At 42.3% G+C, this 26,662-nt stretch overlaps 1 protein-coding gene across 1 annotated transcript in view; it reads right to left on the bottom strand.

The window, feature by feature from the left end:
* LOC124062262 (transcription factor Maf-like) overlaps positions 1 to 26,662 on the bottom strand; it is a 43,673-nt gene that overhangs the window by 7,198 nt on the left and 9,813 nt on the right. The window lies entirely within an intron of this gene.

Here is a 26,662-nt window from a genome sequence, read left to right as displayed (position 1 = left end):
AGAGCAGGCCAGGGCACTGGGCAAAACACACACACACACACACACACTGGTATGTACACACAGTTTATTTCATAGTGCAGGTTTATTTAGATTTAAGGGAAGATTTGGGATGCTGAAAGAAAAAAAGAGATTTTTTACTCTCTTTTTTTTACTCTCTAAATCGAGGCTCAGCGACAGAGTCAGCCAGCAGAAGAAGCCTGTGGTGTGACTGCCAGAAAACCTGACATACAGTAAACCACTCACCCACTGTGTGTGTGTGTGTGTGTGTGTGTGTGTGTGTGTGTGTATGCGTGTTACAGGAAGCACAAACATTGACTGGTCTGTATCTAAGTCTGGATAGACTGCTCTGTTACTGTATGTGCGTGTTATTGACCTGGATCATAATGATTTTTTATGATCTGTTTATTTGATAATTAGTTATTATTATATGGTGGCCATAAGATCATACACTGTTTCCAAATATTTGTAATTAAAACTAACAAAATGAGTGATTAAAGGTTTTTTTTTTCTTTTTGAGAAACATGGAGCGCAGTTCTTAACATATAGCAGTTTGATCATTTTATTTTTTTATAAATGTGATTTTAAACATTTTATTATTTTACATACATTTGTTATGCGCACAGTCTTATTACTTGTTCTGTTTAATATCTGTCTTTTTCTATGGTAATCATTATTGCCCATCACAAACAAGTAAAAACACATTGCACAAAAGACACAGTTTAAAAAAAGAATCTGACAGATGTGAAAAAAAAGTGTTTAATTAATTTAAATGAAAAAGTTTATCTTTGTTTGATATGAACTTAGATGTTTGAAATGAAATGAAGTCAAATGAGGTGACCTGACCTGACATATCAACACTGCAGCCTACAGTATGTGAGTATTCTCACACGCTACTGTGTGTCCATCTGTGTGGTATGAACAAATATTATGCCTGTTATATATTGGGCCCAGTACAAATCTGCATCAGTTGAAATGATATTTATTCATCTTTCTCCTCTTCAACCAAATACAAGATGAAAAACACAACAATAAACCAGCAAGTAATGTCTGACGCCCCCCTCCCTGCTCACTTTCTCTCATTCTCTCTCTCTCAGAGCTAATCTGATTGGTGCATAAATCATGCTGACATCAGCACGGGTGGAAGTTGGCCTACTGCTACACACACACACACACACACACACACAGAGTGAGAGAGAGAGAGAGAGAGATTCCTCAGTGAGGTGAGAGCGGCAGTGTGTTACACAGTGAGCATGAGGACAGTGGATAACAGATCTCCCTTTTATCATTCCCTGACTTTCCCTGACATTTAAAAAGCCATTAACACCACTGAGATTCACCCTCGTGTACATTTCATACAGACACACCCCCACAACACACATGCACACATACATGCTCGCTTGCCCCTCACTCCCAGGGTCTCTACACACTCGTGTGTGTGTGTGCGTGTGTGAATGATCTCAGTGATAACACAAAGACCAAATGACACAGACAGAGCAGTGAATTATACCTTAATAAGCTTTTCACACCTGCACTTCTTTTCTCTTAGATTAAAGAAAAGAGATCCAACCGGCTGTGGGGGTATTTTAATAGTAGCAAGACACAGCTAGTGATACACTTATTGATCTCTTGTTTTAATCAATGAGCATTTGGGGCATTGATATCCTTGATCAGAATGCAGACCTTCCCCCACTACCCCTCCCCAAACACAGTGACAAATGGACAGTAAGTGGCTGTTGTGTTGTGTGACTGCCTTTGTGAATGGTAATTATCCACCAATTCGGCCATATATACATGGGTATACTGTAAACACTAACAGCATAATAGCATTTGCTCCTGAGCAGTGTATTAATTTATGGCCCATTATTGTAAAGCCCATCGTTACAATGCGAGGGAGAATTTATTGTAATCAGAGGACTGATACAGAATGGAAGCACTGCTAATGTATGTAATGTACTCAGAAGCAGTCTGCCTGACAAAACTATACGGTAGCTAATGCAGTGAATGACATACAGCCTCACTCTGTGTTGTTAGCATTTATTAGTAGTGAACGCAGACCTGAGTGTGAAACAGCAATTGAATAATTATATTCCATTGTGTCTTTGTGGAAAACAAGAGGCAAACATTCTTCGTAGTGGGTACAGTGGTGTCCCCACCACTTACTCTGCGGGATATTGAAACTAGGATAGGTTGAAATTCTCTTTACATCCGACCAGCAATCGATCAATCAAAGGCTCTGACAGAATAAAGAAATGCATCCAGTATCTGCGGCCGGTCCTGGCTTGTAAAAAGCCTACCTGCCTGTCTCTACATAGCCTACTCGTGCACACGTGACTGTGCATGACTGCAGTCTTCCACAAGGCTATTAGGCTATTAACAAGCAAGTTGCACAGGAATGACAGAGAAAGCACAGCTAAAGTTTCCACTTCCACTTGTACCTATAACAGTTTATACAGCTAAACAAAGCCAGACATGAAAGACAAATGTAGAAAAACATTAATATGAAGCGTCTGTAAAAGCGATGCCATGGTTCTTGTGTTTATGTTGGAATGTACTTTATCCGGTTTGTTTTGTTTTGAGAATTTGCCATGTTTACATTTGAGGAATGCTCTCTCATGGCATGCAGCAGCAAGCAGAGAGCATATGTTTGTGCATTTTAGGGGACCGGCATTGGAGGGAGGACCGAAAGGAGGGGATGGGATTTTTTTGGTTGGTAAAAAAAAAATCTAGCTACTCTTACAGGTTCCTCCAGCATTACTGACTCCAGCTTCAACATGAACCTGAAGTGTACAGCTCAGCCGGGCCTGCAGTATGAGTCATGACTAGCAGTGATATACAGCAGATACAGATATTGAGCTCTGTCATTTAAATGCATGTTATTGTAATTCTGCGGATGGCGGAGGCACTTTTGGTGATTATCGATTGGACCTTTTTAAACTCCTCTGAAAACAGCTTTAAATCTCACGGCCCCCAGGGGCCTATAGAGACATTCAGTAGACAGGAAATATGTTTGCATTTAGAAAATCGTGAGAGGACAGACAAAGTCATAGAGGGCTGTCGGAAAGGGTTGACTTTTGGTTTAAGGCAGGTGTGAAGTAACTGGCATATTCAAAGATGAAAGGATGAAAATTTACATGCAGAAAGAGATGGGACTTCCAATCTCATGAGTAGAGGTAAAAACACTGGACGTTTGAAGGCAGAGAAAGGTTCGATGCTCTGTTCGAGGTCTGTAAAGTCCATCCCTTGAGCAGTGTTTGCATTTTTTATTATATGTATGTGTGTCTTCTCTTGAGAAGGTTTTGCAGAATAATGTTTTTTTGTTTCTTTTTTGTTTTGTGTTTCTTTTTTTTTTTTTTTACTTTGGGGCAGCTCAGGCTCGGAGCGCATGTTCGAAACAGCAGCTAGATTCTGGGTAAATGCTGAGTGAAAGAGAAGAGGAGGAGGAGTACGAGGAGGAGGTGGTGGAGGAGGAAAGGATCTAAACAAAGAAAGTCCCATTCTCTCTATCATCTCCTATGAAGGTCTGCTCAGCTGAAGATATGCCACTGACAGAGTTTGACTCGCTCTTAGCTGCACTTTTAATGCTGCGGGCCAAACAGCCTGCGACTCTAGATAGTAGGTGTATTTATCCACATCTGTTTTCATCATGCGTGAGAAAGTTTGGCATTAATTCACATCTACGTTATTAGAGTTTCCACTCAGGCTGATATGCGCCTGCGTTTATCTTCGCTCATGAACATAATGAGCTCAAAGACTGAGAATGCTCCCCTAGAGTGATGCGCTGTTTATCATGCTCTCTCCACTTGAGTTCTATTTTGTCTATCATCCTCCTTCCTGCATCATTTTGTATTCAGTGCAGTGTTATACAGTAGTGCCTGGTCTCTGTTGTGCTGTGTTGTAGAGGGGTGCACTGCACTGGGTCTCACCCCGTGTCCATCACTCTGCCGGCTGTAAGTCAGGCAGGCAGCCAGACAGCCTCCCACCAGAGAGAAATGGATGAATGGTGGGATTTGGAAGAGATGCACAACAAGAAGGTGTGTGTGTGTGTTGTGCGATGACTCAGAGCATTGATACTATGTCAAAAATGGATTGGAAAATTATTTTGAAAAATAAAGAGAGAGAACTAAGATGCGAAATGGAAGGGGTAAAGACTGGAAGAGAGAAAGAGGAGTGTTACAAAGATATAATCATGAATGGCTCTGAGAGAGGCGTGAGCGAGCATGGAGAGAGACCCGGTGAGTTATGGGAGAGGTGGAGTAAGTGGGATGGTCGAGAGAAAAGAGAGAAGCAGAGACAGACAGGCTGAGTTATAGACCCAGAGAGGGAGAGAGAGCTTTCACACATGGAGACAACCTGGTGATTTAGGGCTAAAGAACACTGAGACAAGCTCTGCTGCGAAAGGTGATAGACCTAAAGACTAGTAACAGATCCACCGCAACCCGAGACCGTCGACTTCGTCAGCACCGGAGCATGTGTGCCTGCTCTCTTATCTTATCTACACTAACATTTATGCACGCCATGTTCTGAAGACAAACGCATCACAAGAGCGCTTCACTCTGCAAAAGAGACACTTTTCAAATGAGAGCAGTTAGCGTATGTTTTTTGTTTTGGATCAATCCTTATAAAATCATTCAATAATTAGATAATTTAATAATAATTATTACTTCTGCCTGATAAAGAATGACATCTGTCAAACTGACTCCAGTTTGTAATCCAGTCTTTTCAGTGTAAAAAGGCCTGGTGACATCATTATTTTTCAGTGTTTACACATGTCTGGTGAGGACAGCCTATAATAGGGCTTGTTAATTTGCCAGTCACTAACCTGGCACCGTAGTAACACTGTTTACCTACAAACATCATTACAGTTGAGTAAAGCAGTCATATTTACACCAGTGTGTGCGGGGCTGCGTGTGCTGGTACAGAGATGCGCTTTCACAGCTGCAGGTATTTGTATGGCAGCAAAGTCGGGTCCCGATATGGGTGGTGTGAGGCGGTCACTAATCCGTCTGACCTTCCGCTTCATTTGCATGACTGCATGGGTATGCCCCCCCAACACACACACACACACACACACACACACATACTGAGAGATGCCGTGACCTTTATTAGCTAATTAAGAAACATAACAGAAATAAACCTGACAGAATGAGAATGGACACACACACACACACACACACATGCATGCACACACTCTCAGTGTGGCTGTCGACAGAATGAGGATGGGGAGAAAAAGCTGGCACACTGAGAGAAAAAAAAGACATGAGCAGAGAGAAATTTGGCATTCATCAAATGGAAATAACCACAGCTCCATCTCCACATACAGATTCCCTGTGATTTTCTCTGTAACGGCAAGTCCTCTTGGGAGGAAATGTTACCACACACACACACACACACACACACTCTTCTCTCTCTCTCTCTCTCTCTTAATCGTTACATTTGCCAGCAGACATTCAAGCATTATAGTATTATAGAAGTAGTTTCACTTAATCACATACTGAGCTCCTTTAAATCTCTGTGTGCCGGAATAAGAGAAGTAAATCTCTCTCTGTCTCTGCTGTCTGCTGCCACTTAAGTGTAGTCATCCTCTTGTTCTCTCCTCCCTCTCCCACTACGGACTCATAATAAGCTGCAAGACCCCACAGGCTATAGATGGTGTGTGTGTGTTTGCGTGTGTGTGTTCCCTCATACCATACACAGTCAGACAAGACTGTACAAATACAAACACACTGACTAATTCAGTATGCACAGAAAACACACTTAGAAATTTCTGCACGTATGCAATCACAACTGAATATTCACACAGATACACAAATTGGGGGCGTTATCTCCCACACCTTCCCAGTGTTCATTGTCTGTTAATCTGAGCAGTAATCTGCAGAGTGGCAGATTATCATATGACAAGCACCATTTTGAGGTTTGAAGGATTACGCAATCAACTCCCCTCTCACAGCACATCACAGGGCTGAAGATACAGTGTACACACACACACACACACACACACATACACTTATGCTGATGCTACTAAAACAGTTAGGGGATGACACACTTCATTTTATACCACAAACTTTCGCAATGTTTCATAAGACAGACTAAAAACTATGTTGTGATACTTTTTCGAGATGACTTAAAAATGGGAGAGCAGAAGGACTAAAATAATCGAAAACACATGATTAATTTCAAAACACCCAAAGTTGTAGAAAAGGAGCGAGACAAAGGGAGGAAGGTGAGAGACTATGAGAGGTTGAATGAGAGGAACTGAGAAACATGAATGGATGGATGAAAAAAAAAAAGAGATTGAAAGCGGCGACCTCTCAGTGCTACAGCGTGTCAGTCTGTCTCTGTCACCATGACAGGTCCGCAACAGTGGGAACCCTGAGCAGCTCGGCCCACGCTGCTGCACACAGGGGCTTCACACGCTGACAGACGGAGCCAAGGGCTGTCCTGTCCACAGCACATCACACAGTCGGACTGCCTATCTAACGCCAGCAGCCCAGCCTCCTGCTTTCATCACCTACACAAACACAGAAAACGTTTCCATACAGAATAAGTGTAGATGTGACTGCATGCACCGTTTCTGAAAAATCTGAACATGAAAGTTGAGATATTTGAATTCAGAAACTGGGATGTTTAAATTGCGTTCCTGACGGTCGAGCGGGACACCGGAGATTTCTGACCGTCTGTAACTGACTGATTCCTCATTTCTGAAACATGAATGCGCCAGAGGTGAAATCAATGAACGAAAGTGCAACAAATTGTCCTGTTACAGTTTGTTGTCCAATATCATAGCAAGAGGAGGGGCTCGTACGCCTTCACTTCAGCTTTCCCTCTGGACGTTTGTAAGGGACCGAGTTATTTTCAAAGCTTGCCATTGATAATACAACATAACCTGCTGCGGTTCAGCCTATAAATGTTCAGTTTTGTTGACACTGTGTCAGAGAGTTATTGATTCAAGTCCAAAACACACATTGGATACATTTTTCATTGTAGTATTAATTTGTATTAAGACGTGTCTCTAGTCATGGTGTTATGACAGCACCACGACCCCAAACTATGGATTTTAAGCTTCGCAAATATAGAATTACATTACATACAGTTGTGCCTAATGAAACCAGTTAAACACATAGTGTGTCATTTCTGCCTCTCAATCAAAACTAAAGACGTAGTTTGATGATGTTGTGAAGTAGCAAGGGATCATGGGAGTTGTCTTGTTTTTGTTTTTCGTTGTTAAGCAACCACCATTGCTGATGAAAATCTGACCTTACTCACACTGAAATGTTCACAGATGAGGTAACATGTTCAAGCTTTATTCACGCCATGTTTAGTCTCATTCGCAGACTTCCTCCTCAGGCGACCAAATGAAATGCACCGTTACTTTAAATTTAAAAATGACTTCTCTGAGTTTGAACATATTTTACGTAGCATATCTTGCATTCTGATGAGCAGAGCGCACATCACCAAGGTAAAAATGTGAAGTCAAGCTAAATTTAAATAGTCCCTTCTCACAGCATTATGACTTATTAAACACAGGTGTTACCAATAACATCACTAATTGCTGCTTTGCTCTGCAATGATTGCTGAAACGGACCCTCGTTAGAGTTATTAGTTGCACCTGTGATTTTCCTGCCACGATGAGTCAAAACGTCGGCCGTGAATATAATTTGTTTGGAGACTATTAAGAAACAACAGTGGTCACATGCTAGCAAGGTGGTTAAGATTCAGGTCAGCCAAATCTTTATCAATAAAAAAATATTTTCAGCTTTGCAGTTTGAGAACTACTGGCTTAAATAAAAATGCTCTGAATTGTATTGATCCCAGAGCGAAAACCAGACTGTATGCATGTATGCCAAAATGTATGCTTTTAACAAATGTATTTTAATTGCTTCTGTTGATGATACTACGTGTGCATCTTTATGCTACACATCCTCTTATGTCCCTCCCTCTGTGTCCCCATTTGTCTGTCTGTGTGGGCTTCCTGTGCCTTTCCTGTTGTTTGTATTTGCCACTCTGCCTCTGCAGTGTGATAGCTGAGGCTGTGATTTTTATCCTCCTAAAATTCCAGTAAACACTCAGACAAAATGCAGCGCACTCCGAGGAGCCTCAGGCCAGGGCAATCAATCAGGGAGAAAACCACGCAGAGATCAGGCTGTGGCTGCTCCATAAAACAGCCTTCAGAACAACAGCAGCCATTCAGCGTCTGGGATGCAGAATTAATACTCTCTCGCTTTCTCTTTCTGTATTTTTCCACCATCCTCCCTCTCAATCACTATATCAAAAACTGCCGCAAATCCTGCGGTGAGAGCTGTAAACAGTATTTGTGACTGTGCTTTTTTTTTTTTTTTTTTTGCTGTATAATTCACCCACTGGGTTGTTGGCACCAACCTGTTGAGTTTTCTAGAAAACCTGCTTGTGGATGAGAAGCAGTGAATCTGCAGCTACTCCAAAGCAAAACCTGAACTTGAATCTTGAGTCTACGTAATGTAGCGAAAGTCAGCAGTGTGTTTTCTTTACTTGCAGGCTATAGGATCAGGGATAATGTTGTATAAATATTTGATGGTTTCCTTTGCAGGGTCTTATATGGCTGAGAGAGTGCAGCATTAAGCTTGATGATCAAGGAGAACTTCAAGGCCTGCCTTCGCACACGCGATCACAAAGACACGTGCACACGCAAACGGCAATTTGTGTGTGCTATCAGGTATGGCCGGTGTAGACATTAACGGCAATGAACATACACATATAAATGTATACACACACACACACACACACACACCACACTCTGCTCTGTCTGTCTGTTTGTCTCTGCACTGCATTGGGTTTCACTTTCTCTGTGTGCTTGGTTTACAGATGTTGATCATGTCTCGCTGAGCTTGCAGTCAAAAGACAGATTCTTTACATCTTTGAGACCAGTGCTACTCTCACAGCTACTTGTTATGCTTTGATTAAAAATAAAAAAAATCTTTGAATGTCTGCAGAAGCTGCTAACATTAGGAGGCTCTCTGTGAAGTTTTGTTTGAAAGACAAGAAAAGACGTTTTGACTTGCCAAAAGTGGTTATTTGAAACATTGTTAACAAATGTCTTAAATATCACAATGTATATCCCGTAGCACAGAGATGGATTAGCGCTGCTGGAAAGACTGTGTTAAATTGCTGAGCTGTTATAGCTGCCCTCTCCACACCTCTAAAATAAAGTGTCCAAATTTTTCTCCATCGAGCAAGTGTGAAATGTCAGCCGGTGTATAATCTTACAGCGATCAACCCCACTGAGAGCAGAGACAAAGAGTGTTTTTCTCCTTCAGAGACCTATGCAGATGGCAGCTGATGTATGATATTAACCTTTGCTATCCTAACTCCTGTCTATACTACCCCCACTCAAACACACACATATACACACACATGCAAGGCATACTAATTATATTGATCCACCTTTTTCCTTTCCTGGTCAAAATCTGTGTGTGAGTAGTTAGAGAAGGATGCAAAATCATCTCATATTTCATTTCAAAACTCACAATATAGCGTAAACATAACTTTTCCTGCGCATCCCATAGAAAGTAAACCTGACATATGTGCATCATATTTTATACAAATTAATTTGATAGATGTGTCAGCCCTCTAGTATTTTCTCTGTTTGGATTTCTTGTCAGTGGCAGTGTTTTCTTGAGACAAATGGGCTCTTCGGTTTTAGTGTCGCTCCTCGCTTTGTCTACTGAATCGTCAGTTTTAGCGAGGGAAGAAAAAAGAGCAGAGGGAGGATGAGAGAGGAGGCAAAAATATAAAAACAAATTGGCACAGAGGGATGAGAGTGAGATATCAAAAGACTGGATGGTGAGGGATGAATGAAATAGAGTATCAGACGTGCTGCGGTCTCCGAGGTCAAGGTCTGTATCGCTCTCTGCTACTGAAACAACAACCACCACAACGAGCACCAGGGAGCCAACCAATCTGGGCTACTGTATTGTTCACTATCTGCTGAAGAAAAAGGCTCAGTCTCTCACTCTCTCTCTCTCTCTGTCTTCCTCTCTCGTTTTTTCTCTTCCTGACACACACACACACACACAATCACTCCTCACTTCATATCTGGAGAGAGAGAATAGAGCGTGTTCCTTATTGTCCCCTTAGTGGTGATGTGGGGGTGTGTGTTAGGGCTTGATTGTTACTGGTTTACATAAGGGTATTAAACTCTCGCATAGCCCTATCTATCTGAGCCAGGCAGATATATTTGTGTTGTGGCTCCTTTATGCATTTGTTATTTCCAAAGAGGATTGGGATGCACCAGTGGAGGAGAGGATAGATAGCCTGCTGATATTACCCTCTTCCTCTTTCCCTCGCTTCTTCCTTTTTCCTCTAAAAACCAAACTCTAGTGCGTTTGTGAGTGTGTGTGTATGTGTGTGTGTGTGTGTTGTCTCCAGAAACAAAAGCGGGTAATTAATTAAAGAGAAGTGCACTTTGGTTCCATTGTCCTCTTCAACAACTCTAACAGCATTCAGCAAAACAGCATTCAGTGATATTACTCGTAATAATAGCTGTTGTTTCAGTCTGAAATGGTCTGAAATTAGGGAAGTATTAGCTAAACATTGTGTCGATGCTTTTAGCCAAACCAACACAATGCGCAGAGAAAGGTTTGCTGTCAGCTTTACACGTCAGACAAGAACATACCATGCAGAATTCGAGTGGTTAAATACATTTACACAAGTACTGCAGTGCATATACAATATTATCTTGATTCATGTATTACCATTTCTGTCTTTCTTACTTTATTCTCCTCATTACATTTAAGAGAAAAATAAAGTACTTTTTACACCACTACACAGCTAACAGTTCTTTTATGAATTGAGATTCTACACACAAAACAAATCAGTGCATAAAAGTGCATAAAGTAGCCGAGTTTGGGCAACTGCAGAAAGGACTCATCCTTAATACATAGTGCATGCTCTACCACATGAATTACCAGGATGCAAAAATGGTTGAAATAATTATTACATTTTGTCTTTCATATTTTGTGGGGGATGCCTTGTTTACTGCGTTACCAGAATTTTAATGGCGATTTTGCAGTTTAGTTTCTTTAAGTTCAATGGAAGTGTAACTGCAAAGTTGTCATTACATGTTCTGTGTTCTTTGTTGGCTTGCTAACGTTAGCCACATTCCCTCAGTGAGCTGTTTGCTGTTCAGAGTTTGAGTTTGTGTGAACCCAGTGGATAAGAGTTCATGAGCGCAGCCACCATGAACGATAAGCCACACTGTCTTGTTTTCTGACTACATGTGTTATATACCAAAGATGGGGCATGTAGATTTAGAGACTTTGGAGGTTAAAAACACATGTGACAGGGTGTGCTGAATATATATTAACTAATATAACAAGTAATCTAAACTGCTGTTGAGTAATTAATTAAACCTATTTTCTGATCTGACGCAGATGTGGTTGAGAGTTGCTTTGGACCCAAAAAAGACTTTCCATTAGAAGTGCTTTTTCTTTTTTATTCTTAAATTCAAGTGTCTCTAACTTAAATTTTCAGTGTATGACCAGAACCTCCACTTCCACCGCTGATATATACAAATCTATCCAAAACAGACATAAATTCTGAAAAACATCCTTAACATGCACATCCCTGAGAGGGCAGCTGTTATTTTGAGAATCTCCCGATCTGCATGTGTCTGTGCGCTTCTGAGGATCAGGCAGGAGAGGTTAAATCAAAGTGGAGTCAATAACTTCATCCCTCCCTCCTGGTCTGCTCTGCTGTGCTGCTGGGAACGCCTGCTGCTCGCTCTCTGGCTCGAGAAAGAGGAGGACAGGATGGGGTTCAACACTTTCACAAACACTAAAGGAGGGAAGAGTCGTGCTGCTAATACAGAAGATGATCTAAGACTCTGGCACAGAGATATAGAGACACACATTTATCCACACACACACTGACACACACACGGCGAGAGAAAGGCTTCCTCGCTGTGTCTCAGAATGATAATGAGCTAAATTCTCTTTATTCCCAACCTGAGAGCCTGAGTCCAGTCATGGCCACAGCCCCAGCTAAATCAATATCATCATCCATAATCTTTATTGTGGGATGAAACACAGCATAAATCAGCACAAAGCCCTTCAAACATCCCTCTCTTTAGCAGCCTCCAATTGCATGCAGCACTCTCCTGGGCCGACAACGCTTTCTTTACAGTACAGAGAGGTTGTCTTCTGGTGTCTCCAGTCTCTGTAGGGCCTGCTCATGCATCATATCAGCTTTTTGTTTAGTGGTTTTGACAGTGTTCTGTCTGCAGCGGGTGTGAAAGGTGAGCTGAGAGAGCGGTGCATGTGTCTATTTGTGAGGAATTAATCGTCCCTTTACCTGCAGGAGATTGGTGGCGTGGGATGATGTTTAAGTTGTTAAATCTTCCTTGGGAAAATGTGAGCAGGACACAAATGTCTGTGTGAACATGTGTGTGTGTATGGCTGTGTATGGCTGTGTGTGTGTGTGTGTGTGTGTGTGTGTGTTTCTTCTAGTTCTGCTCTCTTTGAGTGTGAGTGTGAGTAATGAGGTTTGGAGAAGAAAGCTTAGCCAAATCCTCTCATCAGTCTTCACTCCTTCAATACCCAATCAGCAGGCTAATTCAATACCCAATCACAGGGCTAATAGCATCCAGCCGAGAGGAGAACCAATGAGAACTCGCCTAATGGACCCTGGGGAGTAACTAGCTGCACAAAAAGTTAGTGCAGAAAGAAGGCAGAATTTCTGTAAAGAAAATACTGTCTAATGATCTCAGTCTGGTGTCCAGTCATTTGCCACTGTAGCTGTGAAGCTCAGGGAAAATGTCTCATTAAACTGTTTCATTTGACATTTGTGTCCACTCAAGCATGTCAAAGCGATGAGTGTGGTGATACAGTCAAATCAGCTAAAATCTAAAAAACAAGTTAGATTTTTGTCAATTCTCCCAGTATCGGAGTTTCATGCTCGTTTTATTGTAAAATTACACCCTTGTTTCAATGTTCGACTGTGCACAGCTCTGTGACATTTAACATGCAAACAGATTCACATCTCCCTCACTCATTTTCCCCTCCGGAGCTGTGAATGGTGGGTGCATAAGTGCACGGGGCTGCGGGAGTGTCCCAGCCATTGTAGTGTCACAAATCCCCCCTTCCTGACATGCACTGAATAAACTGTCACAGGCGTTATATAGTGTCTCCATAAAGCCTACCATCAAACAGTTACTACCGCCATCGCTTCAGTCCACTGCACCAACAACACAAACAAATCACACAGTGGTGTGTCCCGGGGTTTGCAGGTGAGTGCATGTTTGTGTGGGTGAAATGCTGTAAAGTGAGGCTCATACATGACTGTGTTTTCTGATATGATCATACCCCGTATAAGCCTCTTTGTCTTGCTTGGTTGCAATCCATATTGACCTCCCCTTCTCCACCTCCCTCACTAAAAGCTTTTCCACGTGTTTCATGGCGCATATACAGTTTCCTTCCTTTCCTTCTGTTTTCTGTCCTTGCACAGTTTTGTGCTCCGTCATTAAAAGGGTGCATCAGCGTTGGCCGTTTTTGTTTTCGTGCACCAGAGTCGTTCATAAAGGCAAGACAAAATTGGAAATCTACTTTAAAAACATTGTGGGAGCAGAGAACATTTCTGGACCTTTCTTGTTAGTGGTGGGTTCTTTTATCTTTACAAGATAAACATCTTGAAAAGCACAGATATGATTTAAGTTAAAATTTTAATGTCAAGGTTTAGGTGTGAACTCCTCATTATTTTTTATTGCCATACTGTATAACAAACAGAGAAATCCAGATGCAACATCTCCTCAATTATCCCCAAAAGGCCAGAGTGCAATGCAGGGACAAGAGATTTGACTCATTTGAGTGATTTGACTTTGGAGTAAGTTCAGCATGTTGTGTCAGGATTATCAGCGCATGATACAGAGATATGTAGGAAATCAGTGGACAAGGCAGGTGTGTACATCAGGAAAATGAATTTCAAAAAGACAAGCACAGCAGCCTCAAAGGCACTGAACATCACACGCTAATGATATACTGTACAACAGTGTGAGAGTACGTGAGGAGGAAATTTCCCTTTAATCTTCTTCATGGCTACATCATCTTTTATTGGTGGACAAAGTGAATCTCAGCCTCCAGCCTCAGCCCCGTAGAAATGACAATTGATTTGCAGGTTATTTCCTGCTTCCTGTGAGCTAATTGAAATAAAGTGGGATGGTGGACTCAGGCTCTGCAGCAACTATCAATACTGCAGTTGTACAGTAGAGAGAGCCTCATGCCTACTGCTGTGCCTTAACCAGTCCCACAGAATATTTGTTTTGTTGTTTGGCTCATCACCATGCATATGTTTTATGTTTGTTGTGCTGCCTGGTGTGTAAGCCACCTCTTAATGACTGTAAGTAAGCAAAACAAAGGAGAATGTATGAGCATATATGCTCTGTATATGTGTTTGTGCTGATTGTGTCACGTAAGGTCTGAGTCTATAGTCAGGGCAAGTAGAGTTTAGCTACAGACTAAAATATTTGCTTCCTTCACAGTGTTCACTCAGAAACCTTATAGTATTGGGATTATATTAGATTTAGAGAAGGGGTTACAACTGGCTGCACCCAGTGGAGGAGAACTGTGTGTATCTGACCAAGAATCCACACACAAATAAACATACACATGCTCACACACACTGATTAGTGCATAACGCCTTTTCCCATCAATTTAATTATGGTAAGCGTACTATAGATAAGTATACAGCACCCTGCAGAGCACATCTGTCCGGGCGTATGTACAGCAGGAGAAAGGAAAGGAAACAACTCACAGCTCGTGAATGGAAGGCAGCAAAAGAATAAGTGTTGACGTGTGTGCAAACGTGGATGTGCAAGCTCAGGAACTACATTTTATTTACTTATGATGTCCCAGCTGTCGTGAGCAGCTGGATTTTACACAGACTAAACTGGCGGGTCTATGGAGTCGCATGTGCAGTGTCCTTACTTTGAGGAAATCACTGGAGGAATTTTCCCCAAACAAAATCTTCATCTGCGCAGCCCCACAGACATTTCACACCATCCAGACCACAAAAAGACATATGTTGTTATCCAAACAGATTTATGGTAAGGTAAAATTTAGGATTTGGTTCTAATTTGAATTTGGACTGATTTCTCTGAATTACATAAAATGACATGTAGAGAGAATTTAAGAAAACTTTCATTTTATTTATGTTTAAATGCCTTCAAGCACCAGCTCGTCCTTCTGCTGCTTTTCTCTCAAACTACAGTAATGATTTCAGCCAGTGTCTTCCAATGGTCTAATCAAACTCTCATTAGTCTACAAGATACACTGAATCATCATTAAATCTATCTGCATATTACCTGTGCTGCTACAATTAGCTATGAATCTCATTTGAATCTCATTTAAATTCCTCCTATGAATCTCAATTAAACATAGAGATTCAAACAAACAGGCATAGCACTGGAAATGTGGATGTGTGAGCACACGCTCACAAACACACACACACACACACACACACACACACACACACTGCACCTGCTGTTATCATTGCTGTTGTTTTAAATGTGTTCAGCTTAATTAATTTGTTTTGATACTCAAGACAAATCCTTTACAAATCCTCATGTGGTAATTAACAATTATCGCACATTTAATAAGCACACTGAGATAATGAAACAATTAGAGAGAAACAAGCTGTTTAAAGATCGAAGCAGTGCTTTGAACTAGTGTACAGTATATGCTTTAATTGTCTTTCAGTTTCTTCCGACTTCAATGAGCAAGCAGATCATAATAAATGTCTTCACAGCTTACAAATCAAACACCCTTCAAAGCAGAATTACAAACCAATAAATTATTACTTGTAGAAAATATAAGCTTTCAACAGCGCTGTAACACTGAAACACAAACATACACACACTCAGCCATGCACACATATTGCCTTTCTCTCTGGTGTTATCACAGGGGCCAATTAGCAGGCCCCGGCTTTCTGCTCAGGCTTGTGTCAGGGGACCTATAGGGAGCCCACGAGGCTGAGAGAGGCCTCAGGGTAGCAGGAGAATTATCACTCTTTTCATCTCTGCGTCTCTTACGCATCCTTGCATACACACATCCACTTTCTGCTCGCAGCGAGAGCTGCTCCCTCTCTGTCTCTCCTTCCCTCCCTCGTTTTCTTGCTGCTCAGGCCTCCAGAGCAGCGAAACAAAAGGCCATCCTGAGTGTTACAACATGCAAATACTTCAAGCTTATTTACTCAGGTAAGGTGGCCAAATTGGATAAGGTTCAATAAACATATGCATAACCTCCACGTACAGATGAATCAGGCGATGCAGTTTACTCGTAACCTTTGATCCCTCTGAACTGGAAAAGCAGTACAGCTTTGTGTGTGTGAGCACTTTTAGGCAACAGAAAGCAAAGTCATCACAATACATGCTGATCAAAACCTGCGTCTGTATTGCACTCTGTAACGTGACTATTAGTGATGGAGTGTTCAGGGAGACCTAGCAGATTGCCGGAGCAGGTGTGTCAGTGTGTGTGTGTGTGTGTATGTGTGTGCATGCATATTCCTGTAGTTCCTGTAGTTCTCTCTTCTGTTGTGAAGATTTGCTTTAAGGTTTGGTTAAGGTCAGGGTTAGGATTAGGCAGCTAATGTTTGTTGTTATGGTTAGGTGGTGGTTAAACCTCCAGGAAATGAACATAAGTCTATGTAATGTGATGAAAACACGACTGTGTGTGTGTGTGTGTGTGTGTGTGTGTGTGTGTGTGTGGCTGGTTACTGTGTGTTTGTTCTTGCTGAGAGTTTTATCCCAATCACACTCCTTTCCATTCCCTCATCCTTCTTTCCTTCTTCTCATCCCTCTGTGGCTCCCCACTGAGTGCCTGGTAGGTGGCTCACAAACACACACACACACACACACACACCATGCAAAGACAAAAACACATTAAGCCCTCCGCTGGCTGCAGATAGCTGAGGATCCTTCTCTCCCTCTCCTCCACACCACAGGGAGCAGAGAAGGAAGGGATGACAAGAGAGGAAGACGAGGAAGTGGAGGAAGCGCGGGGTTGGGGGGGTGACAGAACAGAATAAGTGGACAGCTGTCCTCTGTCAAGCCTGCATCTACCTGTCTGTGTGCTACACTGTAGACTGTTGTGTCTTTCTATATGGCAGGTGGCTGAAGACTTTAAGGCAGTACGACAAGTTGAAATGTTGTTGAACGAGACTTTAATCTTCCTTCTGAGAGGAATAATTACGATGCAGGCGAGAGAAAATAAAAGAAAAAGATTTTGATTATGGTTTGGGAAAATAATTATGACTGTAATAATGGTTATAATAAAAGACCCAAGTCTTTATGGTTCTGTCTGTTGCTGTTAAATTTTTTTTTCTTATTCTTCTTGTGTGTATTTGTGTATGTGACGTCGATGGGGATAGAGACAGCAGAGTGGAGGCTGTAGATAAGATAAGTGCTCTTTATTTGTGACAGAGTCATTTAGCTGTGGATGAAGAGAAGAGAGGAGGAGAGGACAGGGAGGAGAGAGTTATAGTTATGGAGCTGTCGGAGGTTTGGGAGTGTTGAATGAAATGAGGTCCGGCGGAGCAGAGGGAAACAAAGGTGGAGAGGGAAAGAGGGGGGAGGCTTCTACATGACCTTGCAGTCACAGAAACAGACGGATGAGGGAGGAGAACCAGTTTCCTCTAAATCATGTGATGTGCTGTTTTTTTCTCTGTCCCTCTCACTGTAACTCAGTTAACATATCTCCCCTCTCCTCAACCCATATCTTTGAATCACTTCCTCACTCTTATTATCCCCAAAATGACTGAGGATGTTCCTGTGTTTTAGCACAAGCTGTACCCCACACATACACACACACACACACACACACACACACACACACACACAGAGTTTTCGAAAGTGTTTCTTTGTCATATATTTGCTTGTATTGAGGCATCAAACTGTCAAAGACCTCCTGTCACTTCTGCCATTTTCCTCTTTCCCCTTCTGTTCCTTGTATGAAGAAAAAGTATTTATTTTCATTTATCAAAGCCTTATGCCCCTGAGAGTGAGGGAAAATGCAGTGTCTGCAATACTCAGTGTGTGTATGTGTGTGTGTATCAGGGGGATGTGGAGCGATGCTGTGGGTTATTATGAAGAGACTCCGATGCGACATGAGATTCCTCTGATTGGGAATAAAACACCATCTTATCTATTTAAATAAACCCCACTGCAACTTCATCAACACACTCACACACACACACACACACACACACATATATATATACAGGCACACACACACTATAAATAAAAAAGGCATATACAGAGCGACACAAGAAAGTAAACACATTCACTGAATCACACAAAAAACTGCAGAAGCTGGCAAATCTATGCATGTAAACAAACACAAGAGCAAATTCACAAAGGGATTTGTAGTAATTAAATTGCAATGATCGCCCTATTTTAGTTTTCACTTTGAAGATGAAAAAATACTGTTCGAGCAGAGACATGAGGAAAAACAGTCCTAATAGAACATGAAAAGAACATCTAATTATTCAAAGGAGAGTAGTTACTGTAGGAATGAAAAATAAGATAAGCAAATAAAAAGGTTTCATGCGAATCTCAGCAGAATAATGCAGAAGAGCCATCTGAAGCTCCACAAATCAGCCCACACTTTGATTTTAAATCCACCGGTGGATTATTAGTGAGCTACGCTGTGATCATCCTGGCCCCTGACACTAACCTGCTGACCTTTGACCTCTGCTTGACCAGGAGAGCTGAACCTGTACTTGACCTGTGACCCTGTGGCATCTCTAATAACCAGCTCACCCCCCCCTGCAGGAATGCACAACTGCACATATGTCAATAAGACAAGAGACATGCAAAGGAAGGATGCAGCTGAGCCGTGTGTGTGAGTGTGTGTGACAGAAGATAGTTAGAAGTGAAACAGTGATGTGTGTTGGGTCTGTAGTGTGAGGCTGCAGATGTTCACCCCAGGTGGTCTGATGCTAATAACGTTCCACTTTTTACAGGCCCTTAAATTCACTTGAGATAAAGCCACATAAAATGTACAGTACAGAACACGGTGATGCTCCTAACAGCAGCACCGAAACAGACTCAGCGTCGCAAATTTTCTCTTTCTTAAATTAATTTTTGGTGTATACACAAATATTAAAAATATGTAGCAAAAGCATTGATTTTTGCAGTTTTCGCACTGAAGACCTGACAGAGGTGTAATTAGAGATTGCAGCTCTGCCACCTGCTGTGTGACTTTCGACTCTTTTATTTGACCAGTCTGTTTAATGTATCTGTTGTATAAGTAATAGCTGTCAGGCTTGAGAACTCTGTGGCCAGATTCAATGGTCACGTATGAAGGAAGATAGTCGCTCACTCATAGCTATGATGCCAAATATGCATTAATAAATTCCCAGTGTTTCGACATGACAGTCCTCTTCAGGGTATTGGTTCTTTCAACATGCACCACTTGTGCCTGCGTCTGTCACTGCAGCTACCCGGGTTTGAGTCCATAAAAGGGCCCTTAGCTGCATGGTGTATTTTCTCTCTCTCTCTCCGGGACATTTTTTGCCTGTTTTATCAAAATAAAGCCAACAAAGGCTAAAATAAATTACACTTGTCTAAGGTGGAGACAGAGGGAGGAAGTGGACAGGGAGTCCATGTAGTTTCTTGTGTCGCTGAGGCAGGACGTTATGTTCACACATGGCAAAGCGAGCATGCTGATGCCGCTCTCATGTCTGCTCCTCCTTCCCTCAAGTCTCCCCCCTCTCTCCCTTTTTCTGTCTCCATATGTGTAACAAGCTTTAACCAGAGCAGATGAGAAAGAGGGAGATGAGGGCAGTGCAGTACTTTCCTATGTGTACAGTAAAAAACAGATGGTAGTAACTTCAAATGGCAATAAAAATTCAAATTCATTTCATTAAAAGTAATCAATAATACTAAATTATAAATAAATATGTAAAAATATATAAATATATAAATTTATTTAACTCTTGTTGTCTATAACACAACAAGACAAAAAATAATGAAATGAAAATAAGTTTGTATAATTTTTGACAAGAAATAAAGCCCAAAAATGTCCTCAAAACATTTACAAAGACCTCATTACTGATGTTACTAGAAAGCAAGCAGGCAGCAAAGATCAGAGAGAAAAGATTTTTCTATGCTAGACAATCTTTGCAGTCTTTGGCAGTACTTCAGAAACCACAGAAAACACACACTCACGGGGCTGACTTTGTATTCTAGTGCAGTTAATGTGTACACAATTTATTTCTCTCCCCAGAATAGCTGCTCCAGTCGCAGGCTGCAGACAGCAGGGTCCTGCCTCTGTTCAGTACGCCATTTATACACATCGCCATAAGACAGGCTTTCTACACAGTTGAAGTCAGCGATTAATATAAAATATATTAACTTTTTAAACAGCAAACACCCCCTTAAACACATACAGAGTAAGAACTGATTTTTGGTCTTTTGTTATCATTTTCCCTCACAGCAGCAGCCTCACTGACTCAGCTTTCCTCAGTGGTCTCATTGTAAAGACACCTTTAGTCAGTTAGTGACCGCTGCCTTTAACGAGTGAGCGTTCAGACTGTCGAAAGAAAAAAAAAGAGAAAAAAACACAGCTCGTCTCCTTCCCACTTCTCTCTCTCCTTCTTCTCTCCCTGTCTTCTTCCAGCCCATTAGAAGCAGGCGGGTTTTTTTCTTCTTTTTTTGTCATGAATCTTTAATCAGCCTTTTCAAGTGAGTGGGCAGTCTGAGACTCTGCAGAGCACTGACCTGAGCTGCTGAAACACACATTCTGATGTAACTTATACAGGCGCGGCACAGGTTAGACTCCGTTCACATCCCAAGAACTCTCTGTGACTTGTGTCAGCAGCGAAATCTCACAGCTGAGTGCTATCTCAATTTCTATGCCTGCAGGCCTAAGAGAGAAGATCAAAGAAGGTCTGCTTTATTTACATTTTACAATATATCCATCCACACACTGACAAAAATAAAAGACGCTGTAGTGAAATTCCACCATTGTTTGGTGTCTGGAATAGCTGCACGCAGAGCCATTCAGTGTGTTTGCTCTCCTGTTTAGACTGAGAGGAAATCCATCAGCAAGAACCCGAGAGAGAGAGAGAGAGAGAGAGAGAGAGAGAGAGAGCGAGGGAGGGAAAGAGGGAGGGAGGGAGAGAAGGAGAGAGAGAGAGAGAGAGAGAGAGGGAAAGAGGGAGCGAGGGAGGGAAAGAGGGAGGGAGGGAGAGAAGGAGAGAGAGAGAGAGAGAGGGGGGGAGGGAAAGAGGGAGGGAGGGAGAGAGGGGGGAGAGGGAGGGAAAGAGGGAGGGAGGGAGAGAAGGAGAGAGAGAGAGAGAGAGAGAGAGAGAGAGAGAGAGAGAGAGAGAGAGGGAGGGAGAGAGGGAGCGAGGGAGAGAGAGAGGGGGGAGGGAGGGAGAGGGAGCGAGGGAGAGAGAGAGAGCGAGGGAGAGAGAGAGAGAGAGAGAGAGAGAGGGAGGAAGGGAGAGAGGGAGCGAGGGAGAGAGAGAGAGAGAGAGGGAAGGAGGGAGAAGTGACGGTTGTGTACATACGGGCTCTGCATCTCTTTCTCTGTCATGACACAAATGCGTTTGCTTGTGCAGGCGTGCATTCAGCTGCACACATGAACTCACAAACACTTCCAACAGTAAATAAAACAGTGCAGTCAGGTCACAATCACAGTAAACCACACAAACGACTACCATCTGTCTCTTTGTCTCTGCCTGTAGGAGTCAATGAGCCTCAATGGCAACAGTTCATACTACACTGCCCAAACACAATAACATTCACCATCGTGGGTTGAAAAAAAAAATGAAAGAAAAAAATATCTGTGAAAGGGTACAGGCTATTCATTATTCCTCTGCCGCTCTCTTATCACTTTCTTGTTTCCTCTTTCCCCACTCTATCCCTCCTTCTCTTCCTGTAAATGAGTGATTTATCAGCCTTAATTGCTGGCAGTGGTTCATGTGGTCATGTGACCGCAACATGACAGCATGTGATAAATACACCCTGAAGATTAAACCCTGCTTTGCAAACAGAAACGCACATTTGCTTACATCGCATCTGCAGAGCGAGAGTGCATTCGGATACTGACAAAAATAGAACTGGTCTAATAAAAGCATCGCTTTAAACACAAAATCTCAGCTCACGATGTGCTTTAAAAGCAAAATGTTGTCGTAATAAAAGACATTCATCAAAGTGAGGCAAAGGGCAAAAGGGAAAAATGTACAATCAATAATGATAGACCAAGTAAATCTATTGTTATAAGGTGTTTCACAACGTCGCCCCATAAACACACACACACACACACACACACACACACACACACACAGAGCCTACAGTAGAATCTATCACTCCGACTCACATGTATTTCCTCCTCCCAGCGCTCAGAGCAGGATGCTGACTGAAGGGCCTGCAGTGCTCAGTACATGCATCTTATTGTTACATAGAGCCTGTTCTCAAACACTGACCTTTTTATTCACCACACCATACATTGTTAAAATAATGTATGAGGTGTCTCAGCCGAAGCCACTTCATTGTGTTGCGTTGCACCTAACAAAGTGAATGTGTGTGTGTGTGTGTGTGTGTGTGTGTGTGTGTGTGTATGCGTGAATACTGCATGTGAATGCACAGGATGAGCAAACATGTTAGACATTATGAGGCCAAACAAAAGCATTTAAAAAACTATCAACACAAGTTATGTCTGCGTATAATGCCATGCAACTGATAGGTTTACATTTAATTTTGCATGCTGTGATCGCTAAAAGTAGATTCACATCATCCGTAGTGCTGTATATGTCCTGTCGGTGCTCTTGTGTTCTTACTTTATAGACCTGCAGTAAAACACACTCACTGCTGTGCTTTTGCTGCTGTTATATGACAAATGCTTACTCTAAATGTAGTCATCTTAGGTTTTGTGGGTTCAAAAAACAGGACAAAAATTAAAATAAAATAATACAAACAAACAAAATGAACAACTATATAATATACAGACAGTCAGATGAAAATAAAAATTAAAATATGTTGAAATTTGATATTTCTTTAATCTTGTATTCCAGTTTAATTTAATATAATTCTTTGTTGCTCCTCAGTAGCTTGTTTACTTAAAAAAAACTGTCAAATCAAATGGCTAATGAGTCTGACTACCAGAAGACAGAATATTTTAAATGGTTACGAAAAACAGGTAGTCACAGCACAGACATGTAACAGTGATGGCACTCGTGCACAAATGCAACACACACAAACCGAAATGCAAAATTAATAAATAATTGTTCCCTTAGTTTGAACATGCTTCTACAAAAGTGTTTTAACTGAAAAAAACCCCGGTATTTTCTGCAACAATAATTAATAATTAAGGTGCAAACCACAAATGAACTACTCAGATTGAGACCTGAAATCTGTTCTGTCATGTATATGAGCTCGTGTAAATACAATTCATCCACGGTGTTGTGCACTGTGATCCACCACATCTCTTTTTCTGATGAAACCCATAATTCAGGAAGGCAGAATGGGAGGGTGAGAGGGCCAGACAGAGAGAAGGGCTGGAGGCAGACAGCAGATAGAGAAGCATGGAGCCAATCTTACTGTCTAACTGACAGACTGTCTGTCTACCTGCAACATGCTCAACATTTGACCTTTGCAGGAGTCGTACTAATAATGTAACAAGATGATTCAACAGTTTGAACAACAACAGAAGCATTTATTGAGAAACTAAGTGTGTGTCTGTGCTCCTGCTTGCGTGTTGTATATTTTCTGCAGGTTTGCATATTGCACATATGAATGCTTGTGTATAAAAAGGTAAGGGGGGTGGACAGCAGAGTCTCTCCAGCACCTCCGCACCTTCCCTTCCTCCTCCTTATTTATTTGTCTGTATTAGTTAGCTCCTTCTCAGCACTTAAAATTAATGTCATCCAGCAGAAAATAGAGGCTGAAAGCTAAAATTCAGCACTTTCCCAGCAGCCTGGTTATTTATCAAGCTAACAAGGAGAAGATGCATCCCGTTTCAGCCAGACCCAGAAAATATGTGCCATTAAAGCCCAGAGCTAGTGTTTGAGAGCCAGGGGATAAAAGTGAGGGTGTCAGGGAGAGGGGATGGACGGCACTGCTAGCGGTATGGATGCAGAGAGACCAGCAGACACATTTATATAAGGGACAATAGATACACTCAGGTAGAAGCATGAGAAGTGAGAGGAAACACATTCTGTCTTCCAACGGTGCATTCACAATACGTATTCTGCATGTGCTGCCTGTGTGTATATGAAGTGCTGATTCGCTCAAGTGCTGATGGCTATAAAAGTCGATCCGTTTGGGGATACAGAAGACATAGTTTGGAGCTTTGAATAAATCATGTGCTGCCAGAGTGAGCTTAGCACTAATTTTCTCTTTAGGACGAGAGTGTTGAAACACGTCCCGAGGACTGTTAGTATTGTGCCGTGTTAACATCTCTATAGCATCAGGAGCTAACGCCAGAGTGTTGGAATTCAATTAGACGCTGGGTGCAATGCTACACAGCTAGCACTGGGTAGTCACTGCAGGGAAGGGAGAGGAGGGGATGGTGACATGAGCGGAGCAAAGTAAGAGTGAGTGTGTGTGTGTGTGTGTGAGGAGAAGGAAGCTGCAGGCGAGAGGAAGGCCCTGGGCTTCTGGCTGCGGTGATTCAGGGGAATACATTATATCAAACTAACCTCCGGCTGATCACAAGTTCCTCTCTCAATCATGCTGTGAACACACAGTCACAACCTGAGGACAACAGTGGCTCTGAGGCTCTCTCTCTCTCTCTCACACACACACACACACAGAGAGCGGTACAGCTTTATAGCTAATTATGTTTGAATAAAACAAGACAATCCAGGCTTAAACAACTGAAACATCGGAGAGAAAGTTGTATATTAACATAAGTTGAAAAGAGGAGCTGCTTGATGTTTAGAGGTTTGGCTCTAGGGTGCAGCTTTGTTCTGTGGTTCAGAAGAAAGTAAAAAAACACACAACACATTTTTAAAAACAATCCAAATCTAAACACTGTTGTTCTGTGTTCAGCAGGTTTATCTTTACAACTGCAGAGACTGAAATCAAATTTTTCCTTTTTGTTATTTCTAACCCAAAACCAGTTGTGCTTGTTTTTTTTCTTCTTGGACCAGGCTCAGTAATGAGCATACATCCTGTTCATATCCTTTCTGTCATTTGGATTTTCAGGAATGAGTGATGTCATCTGTGTTACTCTCAAGACTGTAACGAGTCTCACACTGCAGCATTTTGCTATATATGTCCCAGGCAGTTAATGGACAATGGAGTGTGCCTATCTGTGAATCGAGATATTATGTTATTCATTGTTTATCATCTGAAATCATATTGTGGAATTTTGCTTCAATAACAGAAATTATGATGTAGATTTTGTTGATTGTATTGATTCAATATTTAGTCAGTATTTTCTGGGAAGTTCAAGTTTGATTGCCGTTACCATGTTCAGTGTGTTGCACATTAACAAGCCCAAACAGATATCACAATATTTATCAGTATTGGTCTTCCAGTTGATATTTGTATTTTTCCTGAACAAGCAGCCATATTTGGAGCCTTCATATTAACTACAATCTAATGGCAAAGGCTTTCAGATGTTTATGTATACAGCACATATGTCCATGCAAGCACAGTTCTCTTTCTTCCTCTCTCTTACGCACTCACACACCTTGATGTGTCTGCATGCGTGTGTGCATGTGTCCTTCCTCCTCTGCCAGGTCTACAAAAATCTGACCTGCCTGCTGTCAGCCACAGAGGCACCTTGCTTCCCTGCGCCCCCTCACCCCCGGAGTGGCCGACTCACCCCGTCATCACGAGGGGAAGACGAGTAGGAGGAGGAGGCGGAGGGATGACGGGGAAGAAGGAGAAGTGGGGGTTGGGATGGCGGGAGGTGTAGGAGGGGAAAGTATCGTGGTGGCGTGGTAGGTGGGGGCTCTGATGCTTCCTCTAATGTGCCCTCCCCACTCCCCCGCCTGCGACCTCAGAGCTCCTGACAGCCCGAAAGTGCTGAAGCATGCAGGTGTCCTCACGCTGCAGCCACACACATGCGAGCACACAAACACGTGCTTCACTGATACATACACACACAGATGCAAGCTTTCTACCTGAGAAGCCTGCATCCTGTCATTTTTTTTTAACTCTTTCATGACCTCCATCCTCACTGTGTCAATACCATCTCATATAAAATGACGCTGTGATGGTGTGCAGCTCAAAGACTAAACAAAACCTGTGCCTCACAATGCTGAGCACATGAGGAAAGTAGAGTATACTGTCTGCTGCACAGTAAAATTAGCTGATGCTGATGCTGTAGTTTCTGTCCTGCCTCTTGACTGTACAGTGTAAAACCTGAGGTGTCCAGAGAGTGTCCTGTCCTGTGTGTGTGTGTGTGTGTGTGTGTGAGGGAGGGAGGGAGGTTAGATTTTAGAGAGTTGTATTACAGTGGTGATGAGTCGCCTGGCTGCGAGGCTGATACCTCAGCAGCACCCAGCATTGACCAGGCCTTTAAATAAAGCTTTCGATCCCCCAGCAGCAGAGAAGGTCACCGCCTGCCTCTAGTTACCCTGCTCGGCTGTCTGCATCCACGGCCAGGAGCCCTCCTACCACCCCTTCCTTCCTTCGCCGTCTCGCCTCCGTCTGTTCTCTCACCCTGTCGTGCAGGTCTGT

The sequence above is a fragment of the Scatophagus argus genome, chromosome 7 (assembly GCF_020382885.2).
Source record: "Scatophagus argus isolate fScaArg1 chromosome 7, fScaArg1.pri, whole genome shotgun sequence".
NCBI lineage: Eukaryota > Metazoa > Chordata > Actinopteri > Scatophagidae > Scatophagus > Scatophagus argus.
This window is presented reverse-complemented; position numbering and strand designations above follow the sequence as displayed.